This window comes from Anser cygnoides, chromosome 17 (genome assembly GCF_040182565.1).
Source record: "Anser cygnoides isolate HZ-2024a breed goose chromosome 17, Taihu_goose_T2T_genome, whole genome shotgun sequence".
Lineage (NCBI taxonomy): Eukaryota > Metazoa > Chordata > Aves > Anseriformes > Anatidae > Anser > Anser cygnoides.
Window position 1 is genome coordinate 915,941 of NC_089889.1, and position 18,596 is coordinate 934,536.

Genomic DNA, 18,596 nt, shown 5'->3' on the forward strand with positions numbered 1-18,596 from the left:
GCATGTCACAATTTTGTACACCAGCTTGCTTGCAGAGGGAAAAGGCAAAAAGAGTGGAAAAAAAAAAAATCTCAACCTGCCACTTTAAATGGAATATTTAAATTTTCAGAGAAGAGAAATTAATTTGAATTATTTCAAAATCCATTCGACTAAGGTCAAAACAAAATCTGAAAGTAGCACTCACAGTGAAATAGTAACTTTTGCAACAACAGTTGCTCTATTCATCTTGAAATTAGTTTTTTGGAACTTTACAATTCTCCAATGGTCAAAAATTATTTGTATTTTTTTATTTTTTTATGTGTTTTGTCAATTGGAGAATATATTATTCACACAGCTCTAAACATAAGAGACAATTTGAGTGTAAGCAAAATCCCATTATTTTGTATTCCTTCAAATTCTAGTTAAGGTGGCTGATCTAAACACAGCTGGTTGACAGTTTTGCAATTCAATTTTTACCTGTCAGAAATTTATCAAATTGATACTATTTTTGCAGGAACATTTCTATGTTAATAAGTTTTTGCTTTGAAATAAACCCTCCGCGTTTTAATAAGGTTAAAGCATTATCTGTTGGCCTTATTGGAATGGACTGCTGGATATTCATTTTCAAATTCATTTTGTTTTCTAATAGTTTTTAAAACCAAAGTCAGGATGAAATATTTTTTTGCCGTTATTCAGTTGACTGTTTTTATTGACCCAAACCGCACATCCTTTTTTCTCCAGGCAGTTGCTTGGAGGAGTTGTTCGGATCCTGAGCACAAGGCAACTTCGGGCGCTGGTGTTTCAGTGCAGTGACAGGGGGGGGTCGGGTGCTCACTGGTGAGCTCCCCGGTGCTGCAGCCGCCGCGGTGCCGGGCAGGAGTCCCGGGGGATCCCCTGGTGAGCCCCAACACCAAGCCATCCTTTTGGGGCAGCTGCAAGCACGCCCAGCGTCACTGCTCCAGCTGGCACCTGGGGCTGGGGATCGTGGTACGGGAACATCTCTCTTACCCTAAAAGTGAAGATTTGCAAAGAAGTTCCAGCTGGTCCGGACACCCCCAGTTAGGAGCAGAGCACGCGGGGCCCTGCAGCCTTTGCCACCCACCTGCACCCTCGGAAGGGGCTGCTTGGGTGACGGGGATGGACCCAGCCCTGCCCGCACCCACCGCTGCCGGGGGTGCTCGGGGGACACGGGATGAATGCTTGGGGCAGGAGCGGCTCCGCCAACGTCAGTGGAAGGAAGCTGGTGTCAGCTGGGGAAGGATCAGTCCCTCAGCAGAGGGTCTGTGTAGGAGGACTTATATTCGTTTGCAGGAGCCAGATGGTTCAGGATGAGAGTGACATAGCTGCCAGAGCAGGAGCCGTGAGAGGAGGGGGAGAGAACGTCACTGGGGGAAGCGCGGCACGAGCAGCACGGGGCGGGATGGCCTCATCCTGCCTCTATCCCAGGGAGCTCTGCCCTGTGTAGGTGCCCCTTCCCTTCTCCCTGGCTTTGGGTCCACACTGGGGGAAACAAAATGCAGAAGATACTAACACTGGAAAAGTTATGAGGACAGAAGTGGCGGGCATGACCTTGTTGTAGTCATGAAGTCCGTGATCTTAAGCAGCTCTCTGCTTATTAATGGAGGAGACATTTATTAACTTGCTAAATTCAGTTATGCTGGCATAAATCTGAAGTAACCCCATTGAGTTTGGATTTATGCTGGCATAGCTGAGGGGAGAGGCTGGGCCAATGCTGTGTCCACCAGCAGGGCAGCAGCAGGCAGGTGCCGCGTGGCTGTTCTGGGGCTGGAATGGGAACTTTGGGTACCGGAGGCAAATTAAATTTAAAACAATAGCTCGGTTTCTGCAGAAATAAATGTCTAGTGACGATAGTGCTTTGCACTCCATGTGCGTTTCCAGCGACTGAAGCTCAGCTTGTGTTTGGCTGGGTGGGAGCACAGGAGGACGAAGCATAGGAACATCCTATGGAGCATCCATAGGAACAGCCTTTTGTTGGTGCGAGGTTCTGGTCAGGGAAGCAGGGATGAAATTCGTCACCAGCTATTCACATCCCTGCATTCACCCCATGGTTTAAGCCTCAGGTCTCCTTCTTCATCTGTCTGTTGCTGTGAAGAAGAGTGTGGATTTTAAACAGGCAAAACATACCTGTTGTGTTTTATTCTCGCATTCCCAGTGTTGAATACAGGCTACCAAGCAAAGGCGATGCCAAAGATGCTGGAGAGAAGAAATTTTCCTCTGAAATATTAACAGTTCCTTTGGGTATTTGAAAGAGCTGAAGAAGAAACATGAATCTGAATTTGGAATTACATTTTAATCCTTCCTGTAGCCTTTTAAAATATCAGAAGGAGCGAAGGTTTGCTATCCTAACCATCAAAACTGGGCACAACCTTCTCTTTAAACGTGTATTAAAAATATCCTGTGGCTGCCCGTTGCCGTCCCTTATCTGTCCCTGCTCTGAGGCTGACTTCATCTCCAGCGTGCAGCCGTTTCCTTCTGCCGCCCTCGAGACCAGCAGTGCTCTCGCTATTCCCATCACGCGCGGCGCAGGGCGCCTGGCCCCGCTCTTATCGGCGGCAGGCACACGGAGCCGCCGCGTGCCCGCGTGGGTGCGCGCCCCCCGCGCTGCCCCCGGGTCCGGCACCGTGCCGCCTCTGCCGCCTTCAGCCCCTGGTTCTGTCCCCTCGCTGAGAAAGCGGGGCCTTAGGCTGGAAACGAACAGAGCTTGGCGAGTCCTGCAGGAAAACTTCTTTGAAATCCTTCTGCAGATGCAGTGAAAGGCTTTGCACAGGGCGTTTTTGTGTGCCAAGTGCTTACGGGTGGCACGAACCCCGCCGGACGCGTGGTTTGGTTTCACCGGCCCTCCTGTGCCCAGGGGTCCCCTCGGGGCCAAAGCCTGCGCTGTCAGGGGCTGTCCCCAGCACCAGTGCCTGGGTTTGGGCCAGTGCTAGGGGAGCTGCCCGCGGATGTGGTGCGCGGAGCCCCCTGCTCTGCAGCGCCCAGCTGGCAACGAGAGCCAGGGCATGCGCCGTGCTGCCCTGCCTGCCGTCCTCGGGGCTGTTGTGCACATACACGGCACACGCAGGGGCTTTAATGGCGAGGTGGGGTGACCCTACAACAGTGCGGTTAGCGGCGCCGTTATTTCAGCATCCTGAAGGCATGCATCTGAAGAGTGAAGCTGGGCCCCGAATAAAACCAGAGGATGAACATGCTTACTGCCTAGGGAACGTCCCCTCCCACACCATGATTTCACGATCTACAGAAATAAATATGTACTTCTGTGGCAGCCAATGAGCGCCGCGACTAGGAAACGTTTTCTTGATGAATTAGTGGGCTTCTGAATAAAGAAACTCTCCTCCCCCAGCACACCTACACACTCCCGCGCCCGCCCGCTCTCCTGCCGCCCGGAGTGGAGCACGCACGTGCACGTGAACGCGCACACACACACACGGGCACCGTGCAGGCACCTGCACGCCCCCACCGCGCCCACCCCCCCGGGTCTTCCTGCACCCCCCCCTCCCACTCGGGTGCTCGGAGGTGCCGAGTGTCCGTGCCCAGGCAGCAGCGGGCACCCGGCACCTCTGATGAGCGCGCCCACGCACTCCCACTGCCCATATGGTTTTTGCACACATACTTTTAGCTGAACTTGCTTAGGAAGCATTTTGTTCTTCAGACCATTGTAGGAGAATTTATTGCTGTCTGTGATTTTTTTTTCGGCATTTTTTTTCCTCCTGTCATTGTCTTCTCCAACTCTGCTGGAAGCCGTAATTTAAAATAGGCTGCAAAGAATTGCTGTGACCCCCTCCCCCAAGAATGAATGGCCGCCGCTCCTTTCTGCCGCCCGTTACAGAGGAAGGCTCCAATAATCTATGCCACCTTTGTCATCTTACACAGCCCTGTGAGTAAAATCCTTGGAGACCAGAAAAATTCCCCTTCCACACTCAGCAGAAACTGAAAAGTGAAGCCCTTACCTCCCTTCCTCGTTGTCTGATGTCGCGTCCTGCAGTTTGGTACCGCCACTTGGGCAAGCAGGCAGGAGGAAACGTGTGCTGCACTGGCCTCCAGACCCCCTGTCTGAGGCAGGCAAAGACTCGCCTGCAGGAGGTCTTGGACCTAAAAGAACTGCCTGTGCAAACCTTGGGCTCTTTCTGTTGCTAGGACTGGGTTCCCTGAAACAGCCTCTGTCCTGCTAAGAAGCTTTCCCTTTCTCCTTCCTTCTCTCACATTTTGCTAAATTAAAGGCATCATTTTCATTCTCTGTTTTTAGAATTTTCGAATCCCCCGAACCAGTGGCAAACCTTACATTTCTAAATTTTCCTCAAGACACTTCCCGTCTGATTTGCATCAGTTGGAAAGCTTTTGTTGTTTGTTGTTGTTGTCGTTTTTCTGTCCGTCGTGTTCCAAGGTCAGAGGGGATTTCGGCTCAGGCAACTTGCCCTGCGCCTCGTACAGAGCCGCTCTTCCCAGGAGTGGGACCGTGGCGCTGCTGCTGCTGGGCCGAGCCCCCCGGGCCAGGAGGAGCCCCGTGGGGCAGCCTCGCACCAGGGGCACGGGGAGAGGGGCGCGGGGCTGGGGCTGGGGCTGGGGGCCGTGCTCAGGGTGCCCAGCGGGCCGGCCGCCCACGCACACGTGGGAGAGATTCCCGCAGAAATCGCGCTCAGTCATATGATTTGGGAAGAAATCTAATCTCCTCCTAATTTTCTTAAATAGTATAAATTTCTAAAGAAAAGACGTTTCAAAGCAAAATATCAAAATGTGACATTTGGAAAATGTTAAAAAGAACACTTGCATTATTGAAATACTTTGTTTCAATTTCCTTTGAAATTAAACTTTATCAAAATCACATGTTGCCATGGAAAGTTTGTGGCGATAAAACAACAGTTTCCAAAGAAATGACTTCGGGTTTTAGAGTGGCAACAGCAAACTGCGCTGGGAGGGGACTGCTGGGGCTGGCGGTACGGCCGGTGGTCTGTGTTGGAGGCCCGGGGCTGCCAGCAGCGCAGCTGGCCCGTGGTGCTGAGCAGCCCTCGAGGTGCCAGCACATCCAACAGCCACAGCAGGCTCAGCAGCGTGGGGGAAATAATCAGCTTTGGGAAAAGCAGCCGCTGCAGAAAGATGGGCCGGGAATGTGGCCTTCAGAATATGGCACAAATTCAGTTGTGTCCGCGTATATTTTCCTTTTTATTAAATGTTCACGAGGGCAGTGTTTTTTTCAGGCTTTGTTTCATTTTATGTAATAAAGCCAATGTAAATCTGTGGTTTTTAACTTCTCCATTCTGGATTAGAACGGTCTTAAAGCAGGCATAAATAAACAGTATGGTTGCAATTGTTCTGGCCTAGTTAACCACAGCTCAGAACAAAATAAATCGGGCTCCATTTATTTGCACAGCATCTCTGTAATTTGCATTTAGTATGCCATTAATATTTAAAACTATAATCATGCCCCGTAGCCTGTTTTAAAAGTTGTGACCGGGGATGGTTTTGCTGAGGCGCTGAGAGGGGGCGCGTGGGGACGCTGCCGTGTCCCCCCCGATGGTGGCCGGCCCCTCCCGGCGGCACGGCCACGTTGTGCCGAGCTCCCGCAAAGCCCGTACGCAGCATATCCAACCAAAACCCAAGTTTCTCTTCTCCCATCCCACCACTGGGTTATTTATGCAAGTTAATTGATTATTTTGTAGTTGCTGTTGCCTCTTTGCAGCAGAAGAGAAGCTGAGCTGGCATGCGAGCAGCTCGGATTCACAGACAGCGCTCTGCAGTCAGCAGAAAGGCAGAAAATGACTGTTCAATTAAATCACATGTTTTGGGTAAATGTTCCCTTCTGAAAAGTTTGTCTCTGCTCTAAAACTGTATGGCACGAAGAGCTGCTATGAAATCATCCCAGGCATTAGACAGAAAAGAGCATTTCTTGTTTAAGTGTTGATTAAGAAGCAGTATGTTACCCAAAGCTCCGCTGCACAAGGGGGACTCCCGCTCCCTGTTGCCTGGTTACTCGCGGGCATTTATCACGACATGCCAGCGCCGATTCCAGCGTGGACTCCTCATGGAACCGTTTCCCAGCCCCGGATCTCTTGCTGAGGTGTTTGCTGCATTTCAGCGAGGCACTTTAGGATGAAATGAATTTAGTTCAGCAGCCAACTGGCTCCGAATCGATCGGTTCCGCAGCCGGGCTGGTTTGTGGCCCAGAAGGACGTTTCTCAGTACACGGCACCATGCTGGTACTTGTGCGGCCACTGAAAGGGAACCTGGTGGAACAGGTATCCACAAAACTACCCCTGTGATATTTGGGAAATAACAGCTTTTTGGCTGCTCAGAAGGCTGCCAAAGGCTCCCAGGAAAGCTCTGATCACAGCTGTGCTGAGACACAGCCCGTGTTCAGAGCTGTAGCTCTGCTGTCCTTTACTGGGAGATGCGCATGAAAGCTTGCTTTTACCTGTCATCCCGTCTGCCCCGCGCTGCACGCAGCCTCATCTTTGTCTTTTTCATGGTAACAACAGCAATTAACGGGACAACAGAGGGAGAAGAGACAAAAGAGGAAAGATGCGGCAGCGTGCACAGGAGGGCTGCCCAGGGGCAGGAGGGCGAGTGGTGCAGTGTGGGCGCAGGGGGACGGGGACCCCCTGCCCTCCCTGCCCATAGTGCTCACCGTGGGCAGCACCGCGTCTGCAGCCGGGGCAGGGCTCAGGCAGGGGCTGTGAGTGCTGCTGCCTCGGGAACATGGGCCCAGGGCTGCCAAACCCAGCCCCGAGCCGCGCACCTTCAGCGTGCACGAGCCAGGCGTCTCTGAGCGCTGGGATGCCTGCTGCAGCCAGACACGCTAACTGCCTGTGATTCACCTGCACTCTGAAGTGCTTTTTGATTATGGCTCTCAGTTCCCCAGTCTGCTTCTCCAATGCTAATGCAGCTTTTGATATACATGTCTTCATTCTTCAGCAAAAGCCGGATCAGTTTTTGGGCAAACACGTCCCTGCTCTGAGTAGTTTTGCAACAGCAGCGCCCATCCTGTTACTTGTCTTGCTACCAGCATTTTGTCATTTTTGAGGAAATAACAAACTTGAAAGTATTCAGCTTTGGTGCAGCAATTGCAGCTTAATTGCATGTCTCCTTCTGCCCACACAAATGCTGAAAAGTGACTTGGCAAACTTTAAAGGCAATCCAGGGACTGAAATGGGAAGACTTGACAAGCCAGCATTCATCAGCTCTGACTAACGCGTCTGTAGTCTCAAACCTGCTGCTGTTCCTGCTTTGGCCTGACATCCTGCTGCCCTCCAACAATTTCTTTTGAGTCTCAATCAGCGGCTGCCGGGTGGCTGCGTCTGAAGGTGCTCCCCGCACCCAGGCTGCCAGGTTGCCCACAACCCACTCTCGAAGCAGGGACCGTGTCGGCAGCAGCTGGGCACGGGGACGGGATGGAGCTTCGGCTGCCCTGGGGAGGCGGAGGGGTACAGGTGCCCTGGCTGGGCAGCGGGAGGGTTGGTGGTCGTGTCACAGCCACGACTGGCTGTGCCATCCCAGGCCACCACGGCTAGGCGGCACAGCACCAACTGCCCCCTGCCAGGATGTGGCTCCGTGCTCCCCAGGAGCAAAGCAGCCGGGGGCAGCACCCGCAGCGTGCCCAGGCGTTGCCCTCGCCCTGGTGCCACCAGCTCCTCCTGGCTGGGAGTTTGGTGCCCACGGGTGAGCCCTGGCCTGGCAGCATGTGTCCTGTGCTGGCGGCATGTGGGGCTTCTCTCCCACACCCCCTCTGCCTGGTGGGCAGCGGGGCTGGTGCCGAGGCGCTGGGCAGGGCTGCGGCAGGGTCAGAGCTCTCCTCTGTGCAGAAGGTGCCCGCTCACCGCCGGGGGGCTGCCTGCAGGGCTGCCGGTCCCTGCGCTTCTCCTCACCTGCCGACTTCTGCTCCTCGAGTGCAGAGAAAAAGACGTGTCTGTAGGAACAGGATTCGCCACATCCTTTCAATCCTTAGAGAGGCTTTAAGTGTTCGGCTCTTAAAAGCTGCAGGCGGATGGAGCGGACGTCAGGCCTGGTCTCAGGGCTGCAGCAGAAGGTCCTGGGCAGAGTCTCCGGACGCTGGCTGGGTCCTGAGGCAGGCTGTGCTCCCAGGGGCTGTGAAGGGGCTGGATTCAGGCGGCAGGAGCAGGGGTGGGGAGCACAGTGTGCAGGTGGCCAGGCAGGGCAGGGGCTGTGGTCTGGGCAGGAGGCACAAGCGAGCCTGGGCAGCAGCCCGTCCCCACGAAGGAATGCAGCAGGCTCAGCGCGAGCTGTTTTCCAAACACAGCCGTGGGCTCCTGAGCAGCCTCCTGAAGGAGCACACCAAGGAGAGCACAGATTAGCGGTTAGCCTGCAAAGCATGCAAATGAGGTCATGAACCCCCAGAGGAAGAGCAGGGAAGGAGTCAGACAACCACAAAAGATCTTGTGGTTATTTGCTCAGGTTCAGATGCATCGCGCGGGGGCTGCTGCTCTGTCTCTGTCCTTCCGAGGGGTGCCTGGACAAGCGAGCTCTGCCGCAGCTCTAAAGGCGGTGAGCCAGAGGCCTGAGCTGGGGAGGAGGCGAGGGGAGCACGGCTGGGGGCTGGGGGGGGGAGGAGGCGCAGAGGCGTGAGCCCCCTGGGTGCACAAGCATGCTCATTGCAGACCTCAGTTCACCTGCTCAGAATGCTTATGGCATTTATTAATATGGCATTAATGCTTGTGGCCAGCACAAAGTTGGGATGTGCTTCTTTCGTTATTTTCCTTGAACTTCCAGCATGGTTGTGCAGGGGTCTTGTGTACGCAGGAAACTGCTTACACTTGGCGTGGGAAGCATTGAGTCTACAGGCTTCTGCAAGACAAAATTTAAGATTTCTAAGCAAATGGTGCATGCAGTTTTTCAGGAAGATGTTTTGCTGTTTTCCCTACAATCAGGCTCATCTGGCATGTTAAAGCGACGGACTCATTTATATACAGCATTGGGGAAGTGATGGGAATGGATGTTCTCTTCTTTCAGAAAAGGCACGATTTACCAAAGGACAGGAATTATGTAAAGCAATGTGCTTTACTCACATCCTGAAGTCTGTAAACAGTGTGAGTTATGCTGCATGGTGTTTTTGAAAAGATAACTGGAAAAGGAGGCCCCTTGCTTCATTTTGTGAATGAGTGGCTCTATTGTATAATGTTGGGGTTTATTCCATTTCATACTGTGTACACAGTACTTACCGCATGTTTGTAAATGAGCAACTTAGGAAATAGATCTTTGCTGGAGGCAATTGCTTTCCCAATAGCAATAGAAAACATCATGCGTGGCAGACTTAGAGGTTATTATTTTAATACCTTTCTTCTCCTTGCAGAGCAATGTGCCCGCACGCTCCAGCACACACGCTGGGTCGCTGCGTCGCTCCCCGCCACGCGCGAGCCATCGCCCGGCACCCCGGCGGTGCCAGCACCGTAGGTCTGCCGTGGGTCCAGGCAGCTCCAGCCTTGCCCCAGCTGCAGCCACGAGCTCAGAACCGTGCTCCCCCCGCGCTGGTGGCTGCAGGCAGCCCCAGCCCTCAGCCGGTGCTGCGGGCGGCTCCTGCCAGCTCCTCCGCAGCAGCACCCTCCTCGCAGAGCGCCTGCCTGCCACGCTCCTACCCAGACCTGGGGAGACGTCAGCGTCATGAAAAACATTGAGGTTTTGCACGTGTTCTGCATGAGAATCGAAATATCATTTTCCAGGAGAAATCTTCTGGGACAGTCTAAATGAGTTTGGGACATGGTAGACGTGGGGGCTACAGGGAGAAGAGCAGCATCTCTAAAGAGCAAATAGGCTCGCAGGAGAGGGCAGGCATGCAGAGCCGGCACTCCGAGACTGCTCTGGCCATGTGCTGCAGGGAGGTTTCTCATGCTCTCCTTTACCCTCAGCAGAAATTCCACACCACAGACATCCCTCTGATGACACTTCATCTAGATCAACACATCGCGTTAGCGCCGCAATCTCATATTTTCTAACCAACAGAGGGCTTGTTGAAAAATTACCGAGCAACTGAAACTCCCCTGCTCCTGCAGCCCTGAGGGCCTGCCTCCCCTAGGGGTTCCCCAGAGGCGGCTCGTCCATCATGGTCGTGCTTGGCAGCGTCCCCGCAGCCCTGCCCGAGCCCCGCTGCGTAGGGCGGCTTTCGCAGAGCCTTCGGGCAGACGCCGCCCGGCGAGGAGGCCTCGGCTGCGCTGCTCACGCCGCTGCCGACACGCAGCGCGCGGCACCGCTCTGCGGCTGCCTCCGCAGGGGCAGAGATGTGCTGCGGTGAAACAAGTGGTGCAGCTGCGCTCAGGCAGGGCTGTGCCTGCTGCAGCTCCGTTACAGGAGGGCTGCAGGAGCCGGAGGAAGAGGCGCCGGGGCACCCTGCGCTGCCCCTGCTGCTTTTAGCGCGCATGCCTAAAGCACGGGGCTCTCGTGTCTGCACAGAGGCTGCAAGGCTCCCTGCACCATGAGAACCACACGCACAGGCGAAAATGATGAAACCCGTACAAAAAAGCTGTGGCTCTAATCACAGGCCTGCCGCTGGCCTCCTTCCCGGGCACGATGCTCTTGGCAGCAGCAGCGGATGGGGCAGGCGGGGGCTGGCAGCTGCCTCGCGCCCGCCGGAGCCGCTGCCTCAGTTTTCCAGGCTCCCTGTTTATTTGTTCTGCAACAGCTTGAAACCAAATAGGGTTAATAGCCCTCCCTGTGTCCTAGTGAGATGAAACTACCATTGGGAGACCCAGGACAATTTTTATATAGGATTAGAAAACAAAAATCAATATTTAATTATCTGTAAGCTTTTTGTGTCACTGCATCCTTAGCTTGCTAACTGTGAGTGCTGGCTGCCATGGAGAAAGTAAGTCATTAAAGGTGCAGTATCTTTTACTGGCCTTTTATGGGCCTGCAGTAAATAGAGTACATTATTACTTCTCACACACCGGTATTGTTATTTATCTTTACAATCTCTATTTACCTATATTTATGGTAGATTTCTCCTGTATATTATATGGCTAGGTTAACTTTAATGGGATTCATTAAAACAGGCACTTAACAAAACTTTGGAACATCCTCACTTGGACAGATGGTGAGAAACCAAAACCGTAAAAGGGAGAGGAGAGGCGCTTTGTTCCAACAAGCCTCCCCGAGCTCGGTGCTGCCGTTTGGGAGGGAAGGGCCGGGGTGGCCCAGCTCCCGCTGCCCGCGCTGGGCTCTCTGTTGCGATGCTTCCTGGCCCGGCAGCCCCATCCCGCAGCGGTGCTGCAGGGTGCACCGCTCGCTCCTGCAGGAGGACGGGGAGCGGGGGGACCCTTTGCTGAGCACCAAGTGCTCGGTCCCAGGATGTCCCCATAGGGCCATGAGCACGTGGCACAGCCGTCTCCCCCTCCTCGTCCCCGCTCCATCTCTTCCCCTGCACGTCCAAGCCGCACAGCTCGGCTCCCGAGGCTCAGCCCCCATGGACAAAGCGCCCTGTGCTGCTCCTGAGCGAGACATCCCCCTGTGCACGTGGCTCGGGCTGAGCACACTGCACGCCCGAAGATTGGTATTGCAGCTCGCACCCGTCTCATCCACCTCTACATGCAATTCCATAAAACGCTCGTAGCAACGTTCAAAAGACAAATACAAATACTCTGGAAAATGAAACCTTCCCCATGGGGAAGGGATCTGACAATTAGCAGATCTTTTTGCTGCAGTAGTTAATTTTTTACAAGCCTCCCTTATTTTCACTGTTTCCCCTGGTTAATAATGACTAGCAGCCGCTTACACCATAAATAAGTTCCACAAATTTCGCAGATGCACCGGGCTGTTTAAGCAGGGAAATTGAGCAGCATATGTCTGAATGGTTAATTGACTTAATTGCTGTTAGTTGGGCTATTAGCACACTTGATCCACCCCAATGACCGCAATACTTTCTTAATGGTGTTCATTTTATTTGGATGCCAAGCTCCAGTTACCATTACAGGGAAATTTCCAATTGCTGATTACCTCATAAATATATAATTGTAGTCATAGGCTAAATAAAGCCAACAGGCATTAATAATGAACAACGTTTGACTAAGAGCCTTTAAAGGATGATGGAAGTTTCTTTAAAGAGCTTAGCTATTCTTGAAATGTAAATAATCTTTCATGCTTCTATTTTTAATGATGCTGCATCCTTTTTCCAGTAGGCATTGAGCATTAGGAGAGGTAAAGTTGCATCCCACTGCCAGGTAACGTCTGGGGTAAGTAATACACAGAGGAGTCCCCCAGGCTCTCACCATCCCACCTGAAGCACCAGCTCCCGAGCGATGCTGTGATTATTTATTTCAGGCAGGCACCGGCACCTGAGTGAGTGACCCATGTGTGTGAATGGGCTCTTTTCAAACAAATTGTCGCACTCCCCATCTGCAAGAAGAAAAGAAGGCGCTGCGCGGGCAGAGCCAGTGCCACCTGCAAGGGCTTGGAGCCACGTTGTGCATCCTGGGGGCCCGCTTGCCGTGGGATCAGAGCGGTGCCACCACCTCCCCGTCCCCATGGACCCCGCAGCTGGGTGTGGGTGCTGGCGTGGGGACGCAGCCGGGTGTCCCGGCCACCCCGTGGTGCAGCTCGGCCCACCGGCCAAGCAGCCAAAGGCGCCTGTGAGCGCAGGCTTGCCCAACGGGGAGCGCTAAGGGCAAACATGAGTTACTGAAAAGATGAACGGCGAGGGAAAAATGGCCTTTTCAGCTCTAACTCCAGCATCGTTACCGGCTCTAGAGACAATTTAATTATTCTAGGCTATTCTTAACTGACCTAGTAAAATGAACCTGCCTAGCTCTGTCCACAATAATTACCTACGATTTGCTAATTCATGTGGAGAAGAAATTACTCCTAGATAGTCTGTTAATCTTTGATTCCTAACCATGAGCTCATTTACCCTGCACTTGTTCCCTACTGGCACCAAACAGAGAGAATTACATCAGTTATTTTCAGCTATTAGGGAACTAGTTATAATTAATGTTGTCTTTGATGATAGTCTGATTTTACGCGGATGTGTGGCGGTGCTGCCCGTTGGTGGCCGGTGCGGTGCCGCCACGCGGCCGTCTGGGGCCAGAAGGGGCGGCTTTAGCCATTTGCTTTGGCCGAGGAGCCTCCTGCATGCACCGGGGCCCCAGCTGTTGTACACGGCCCTGCGGCAGAGGCCGGGAGGCAGGACCGAGGCTGAGCACCGCCGGACGCCCTCGGTGAGTCCGGTCTGAGGGGGACGAGTGGCGGGGCTGCCGCTGCGCCCCCAGGAGCCGTTTCCCATTTCCCAGCGCTCCCGCCCGTTTCTATGGACACTGTGTTGTGTGGTGGAAAGCGAGTGAATCATTCGACGTGAGCGGGGACGAATGTTGGGAAGGAAGGAAAAAACAGCGAGAGAAGGCTTTGAAGCGCCATTCATTACTGCTGCCCCGCCGAGCGTCCCCGCAGCCTCTGGGCAGCCGCCCCCTCCTCTCCGTCTCCTGCCTCCTGCCCCGTGCTCCCCCCGCCCGGCTCCCCGGGGGGCACAGGCTCCTCTTTTTGGAGGCAGGGTGCAGGGAGCCCCCCGCCCTGGCAGCCCGTCCTGCCACGCGGCTGTCCCCCAGTCGAGGACGCGCTGCCGGGACTCATCAGGGCGGTGCTGGCCGCGCGTGGCAGCCGCTGCCTCTCGCCCAGCCGTCGGTACAAACCAATTATTGATGTAAACTGGGGGGTCAGGCAGACTGCTCTTCAAACCGAGGGAAAACGAGAAGCAGATGTTGGTTTCAGCAGAGAAAAGGTCTTGGGATATGAAATAGTTTCACCTGGTGCCTTCATCTTCTGGAAAATCACATGTGCCAATTCCTTTTGAAAATGATCAAAGCCAGGCACGGTGTTTCCTCTCTCATTGCCTATCTGCTTGAGTCTGTTTTATCAGATGGAGTTTAAAGGAAGAGTATGTTTTATTTTAAAACAGACTTAAAAAATATTCCGGCCTTTTGGCTTGACCATTCAAACCATCTGGTTTCATACGCTTCAGATGTTAGCCCAAAGAGAAGCGGTGTTAACAATAAGCAAAAGTAGCTAATAATCAGTTTAATACAAAGCTGTGTAGTACTTATGAAGTCGGCATATCCAAAATTATTACCAGAAGCCCAATCTTAATCCTTTTTAAGTTGGGGGAAAAATGGATCAAAAATTAGAATGATATCAAGCATAAAATAATCTTCTGTCTGTGTTGCACTGATAAAAAAAATAGAATATATAATTACCATGTAAAAACTGCTTATGTTTGTGATTATATGTTGCTGCCATCTCCAGGTCCTCACTGTAAATGACTTAATTGGGTTGTCCTGACGTATGGATGCAGAGGGAAGGAGTGCGTGCCCGGTGTCCTGGGGGTGCCCTGGGCTGCTGCCCCTCGCGGCTCCCCCCGGGGCCGGGACCCTCCTGGGGCCGGGACTCCCAGGACCCGCTGTGGGTTCGGCACAAGTCGGATGCGCTCCAGCCTGTCCGAGCCGCCGCCATAAGCCACACTCTGGGGCTGGGATGCTCTGAATGTGGGTTGAGGACCGTGGCAGCGTGTTGCTGGGGACCCTGGAGACGGGGGTGTCCTCGAGGGGCTGCGCCACATCCCCCCAGGCTGGCCCAGAGCCTGAGCATAGGGGGCAACTCGAGGGCAGGTCCATGGAGCCAGTGTCTGGGTACAGGTCACTGTCTCACCTTCCGTTTTCCTCCCCCATTGTAATTGCCATATCCCACACTGACTATTTTATTTTATTTTATTTTATTTTATTTTATTTTATTTTATTTTATTTTATTTTATTTTATTTTATTTTATTTTATTTTATTTTATTTTATTTTATTTTATTTTATTTTATTTTATTTATTTTATTCCTGGCTATTGATGAGAAGTATAAGCAGAAAGTGCAGCAAACTGATAGCACCGAGGCACCGATGGAAGCTGGGATGCATGTGGCGTGGGGAGGCCTGCCATGCTGACCGGTTTTGAATTTAGGAAGTGCCTGTGCCTGAAGGGCTGCTGAAATCAATAAGGGAACCACGCGGGAAGGACAAAGGATCACAATGCCCTGTCTAGACATTAAATGTACTTGAAAATCAAGTCATGGGATTATCTCCACATAAGAACAAACTGGGCAGACATACAGCAGCCAGTGCTCAGGACTGAAAGGATGTTGAAAAAAAAATAATCAGAAAGCTGGCAAAACTAAAAGGATGTGCTCTCTTTGTTGCTTTGAATAGCGCTGAGATAGATAAGCTACCGCCTGTGAAAGGAAAAGGGGATACAGAAGTTCAGGGTGCTCTGTGCCTGGGGACAGCCGGCACAGAGCCGCGAGCGGCCAGGTCCCCGCCAGGAGAAGCGCAGCGAGCAGCGAGGCTGCTCGGGGCAGGATGGCACAGCACCCTGCAGGGGCAGCTTGTGCAGCCCGCGAGGTGTGCGTGGTGCTGCCCCGGTTGGAGGCTCATTCCCGGGCGCTTCCCCAGGCTGCAGAGCAGAGGGCACAGACCCAGGGCCGGAGTCAGGGCCGAGAGGAGAAGCTGTGCCGCGGGGCAGAGCCCAGCCGCTGCCGCCGCTGTGCCCGGGGCTGAGCGGGGAGCACCGGGCTGTACCCGGGGACTGTTGGGGTCACGTCGGTGACGGCGACTGCAAACAGCTCGGCCAGAGGAAGAACCGTATTTATACAGGGGATAAATAACACCGGGATCCTCTCTGAGCAGAGGACATGCCCAAAGATTCTCCGTGCGAAAGCTCAGATCTGCATCTCCTTGCATAACAGATAGCTGTGTATAATAATAAATATCTGCCTGTGGATAGACCATGAATAAGTATAACGTGTATAATGCACTAGGATTACGTGATTCTTTTTTCTTTATGTATAAAAATGTCTTATTAGCTTTCTGTTTTTTCTCCCACATATCAAATAACAATACCCCACTTACAACTGAAGTATGCTCCTTTTTACTACCCACTATATTTATTACAGCTGAGAAAATAGATTTTTTCTTTTTTGTTTGCTTTTTTTTATTTGCTAAATTTAGCCATTTTTCTGATGATGACGTTCAGCGGAATAGAAAGCAATGTTCTCAAATAAGTTCATCATTCTCAGAAGCCTTTGTGTCATTTAGTGAGGAATTCGTACTCTGGAAAACATTTGAATGCAAATTATGGCCATTACCACAATTAAATATTTATTTTTGCCCCCAAACATGGAGATAATTTCGTAACTAGCTCTGCAGGTTAGGCGGCAGCAGCGTGAGAGCACGGCGTGGGGCACAGTGTGCCTGGGGCAGGTGCCAGCAGTGCGTGGGGGATGCGGGAGCCAGCCCAGGTCGGGCTTCAGCAGGTGAAGCTGCTGCAGCGCCTCCGGGACCCCTCTGCTGCTTTCCTCTCCCGCAGCTCCACGAGCAACAGGGTGCGGACAGCAGGGTCGCTGTGCGTTGCTGTGGTTTCCATTCCTTGCCGGGTCTGGTCAGAAAGGGATTATTTGCTGTGTGTTTTTTTTTTTTTTTCCAATGAACATTTTGAGTTAAATGAAAACTGTCAAAAAGTAAACAAAGCATCGACTGAAGTTAGGTATTTGCAAAAACCTTGCTGTACTGAGTTACTGGCATTTTCAATGAAAACCCGAATATTTTCTTTGAAAAGTAGATAAAGATTCGACAAAACTTCTGAAAAGATTTCTTTTCTATCAAACCCAAGCCGCACTTTCTTCAAAAAGCTAAATTAAAACCAGAAACTGTGAAAACACAACAGCAAGGGTCCTGCTTCTCCCTCCCTTGGCTCCATCTCAGCATCCTCTGGTACCTTTTGGCCAGCTCAGTCACCCGCTGCTGGGGGTTTAGCAGAGTCTGGGGACTTGCTATCCAGGCCGGGAACTGAGTGCTTCCCTTCTCGCTCACACAAAACCAGAATTTGCTCCCGTCCCACCCCGTGCTTGGCTGGCAGCAGGGAGAGGAGGGCAGGGGGTGTGTGACCGTTCTCTGTGCGACTTCCTCCACTGCAGACATCCACAGACGTGTTTCCTCCCTCACCTGGGGCCGCGTCCTTGCACAGCCGCTCACCCCCAACACCTGCCTCCTATCTGCGTGTCACCTTGCTGGGCCGGTTGCCTCCCTGTAAGCTGGCACAATGCAGCTGAGCGTAATCCTTTGGTCCCATCTGCGCTCCAGTTATTTATCACCAACGAATTGATAATTTGGGCAATACCTTTCTGGTGAGTGTTGACTGCTGTGTCACAGACTTGCCTAAAATCCAGAAAAAATCTGTTTGCTACACTACTTCTCTCTGCGTTACTGACTTGGATGTGCAGGGTGGCCAGGTTCAGCTGGCAGATCCTGCTTCGCTACCAGGACGGTGATTTCACAGTCTCTTCTTACATGTCTGGTGCTCTGTGGCACATTCCTGGATGTTTTCAAGCTGGGAGGGAAATCGAGCAAGAAGCTGGTGGCATTCTAGGCCACCCTGCTCCCCTCTGCTATATCCACAGTGTCTTGTGCAATTACCTTACCTCCACCAACATCCCATTTCTCTTGTAGCAGGGATGGGCAAATCACACCTGCCATCTCTCGGTTTGCCTTGATTTTTATTATACTTTCTAAACCCCAGGTTCCTGCTGCAGCCTGATGCCTTCCCTGCCGTGGCTATATCTGGAAATCTCTCATTTCCTCCAATTTCTTTAGCAGGCAGATTAGAAGCAGCATTGCTTTACTTCGTTTTTCCCCACAGTGCCTGATAGACTTGGCAGGGCCACGTGAAGTGGCTGTGTGCTGGACCATAAGGTCCCACTGGTTACAAGAAGATGCTTCGGGGTTCTCCTTGCAGCACGCCCAAGGAGCTGCCTCCTGGGCAAACCCGGGTAGCACTGAGCGGGGCGGTGCTGCTGGCACTGATCAGGGCTCCGGCACGGGAGGGCAGAGCGGGGAGAGGAGGAGCAGGGAGAAGAGCACGGTCTGGGCCTTGCTGCTCAGACCTCACCGGCACGAGTGCCTGGAGGGACTGCGTTTGGCGGCTCGGTGCGTGAGCTCCGGTCAGGCTAGGCTGCACGTGTCCTGTCCTGCATTTTTGGTTTTGCCATAGCACTCCAGATTGCAGCAAACTTCTTAGCAAAACCGTGCCTTACAACTGGCAGAGCAGGGATGTGCTCAATAACGCCGTCTGGTCGCAGAGCATTGTGTGGGAGAAATTCCATACGGTGTAACAGTCTCTTCCATAGTGCTCGGTCAAGGTAAAGCAGAAGAGGACAGGAGTGACTGTTTAATGACGGGGGGACGTCTAAAGAAGTTTGTGAATGGACTGGGAAAGTCAGGGGCTTAGGATCACGTTGCATCTGCTGAAAGAGCTCTGTAAATGGAGTCATTATTGGTGGCAGTAACTGATCCGCCTCCTGGCTGAGACTCATGGAGATTAGACATTAACTGAGCACGGTGCCTAAGAGGGGAGGGCTTCAGGGTTAAAACGGGGAAGCAAAAGAAACATTAGAGTTGTAGAATAGAGAGGGGCTCTTAATAAAGACACAAGGGCAGCTGCGCACCGAAAGCGGTGGGTGATATTGTATTTCAGGAGCCTGGGTCCTCTTTCCACTGAAAGCTGCCTCAGATGGGGCTGTAACCCAAGGATCGCAGCCCAGCAGCCCTGGGCTGGGCCCTCCTGCCCCGGGGGTGACGCAGGG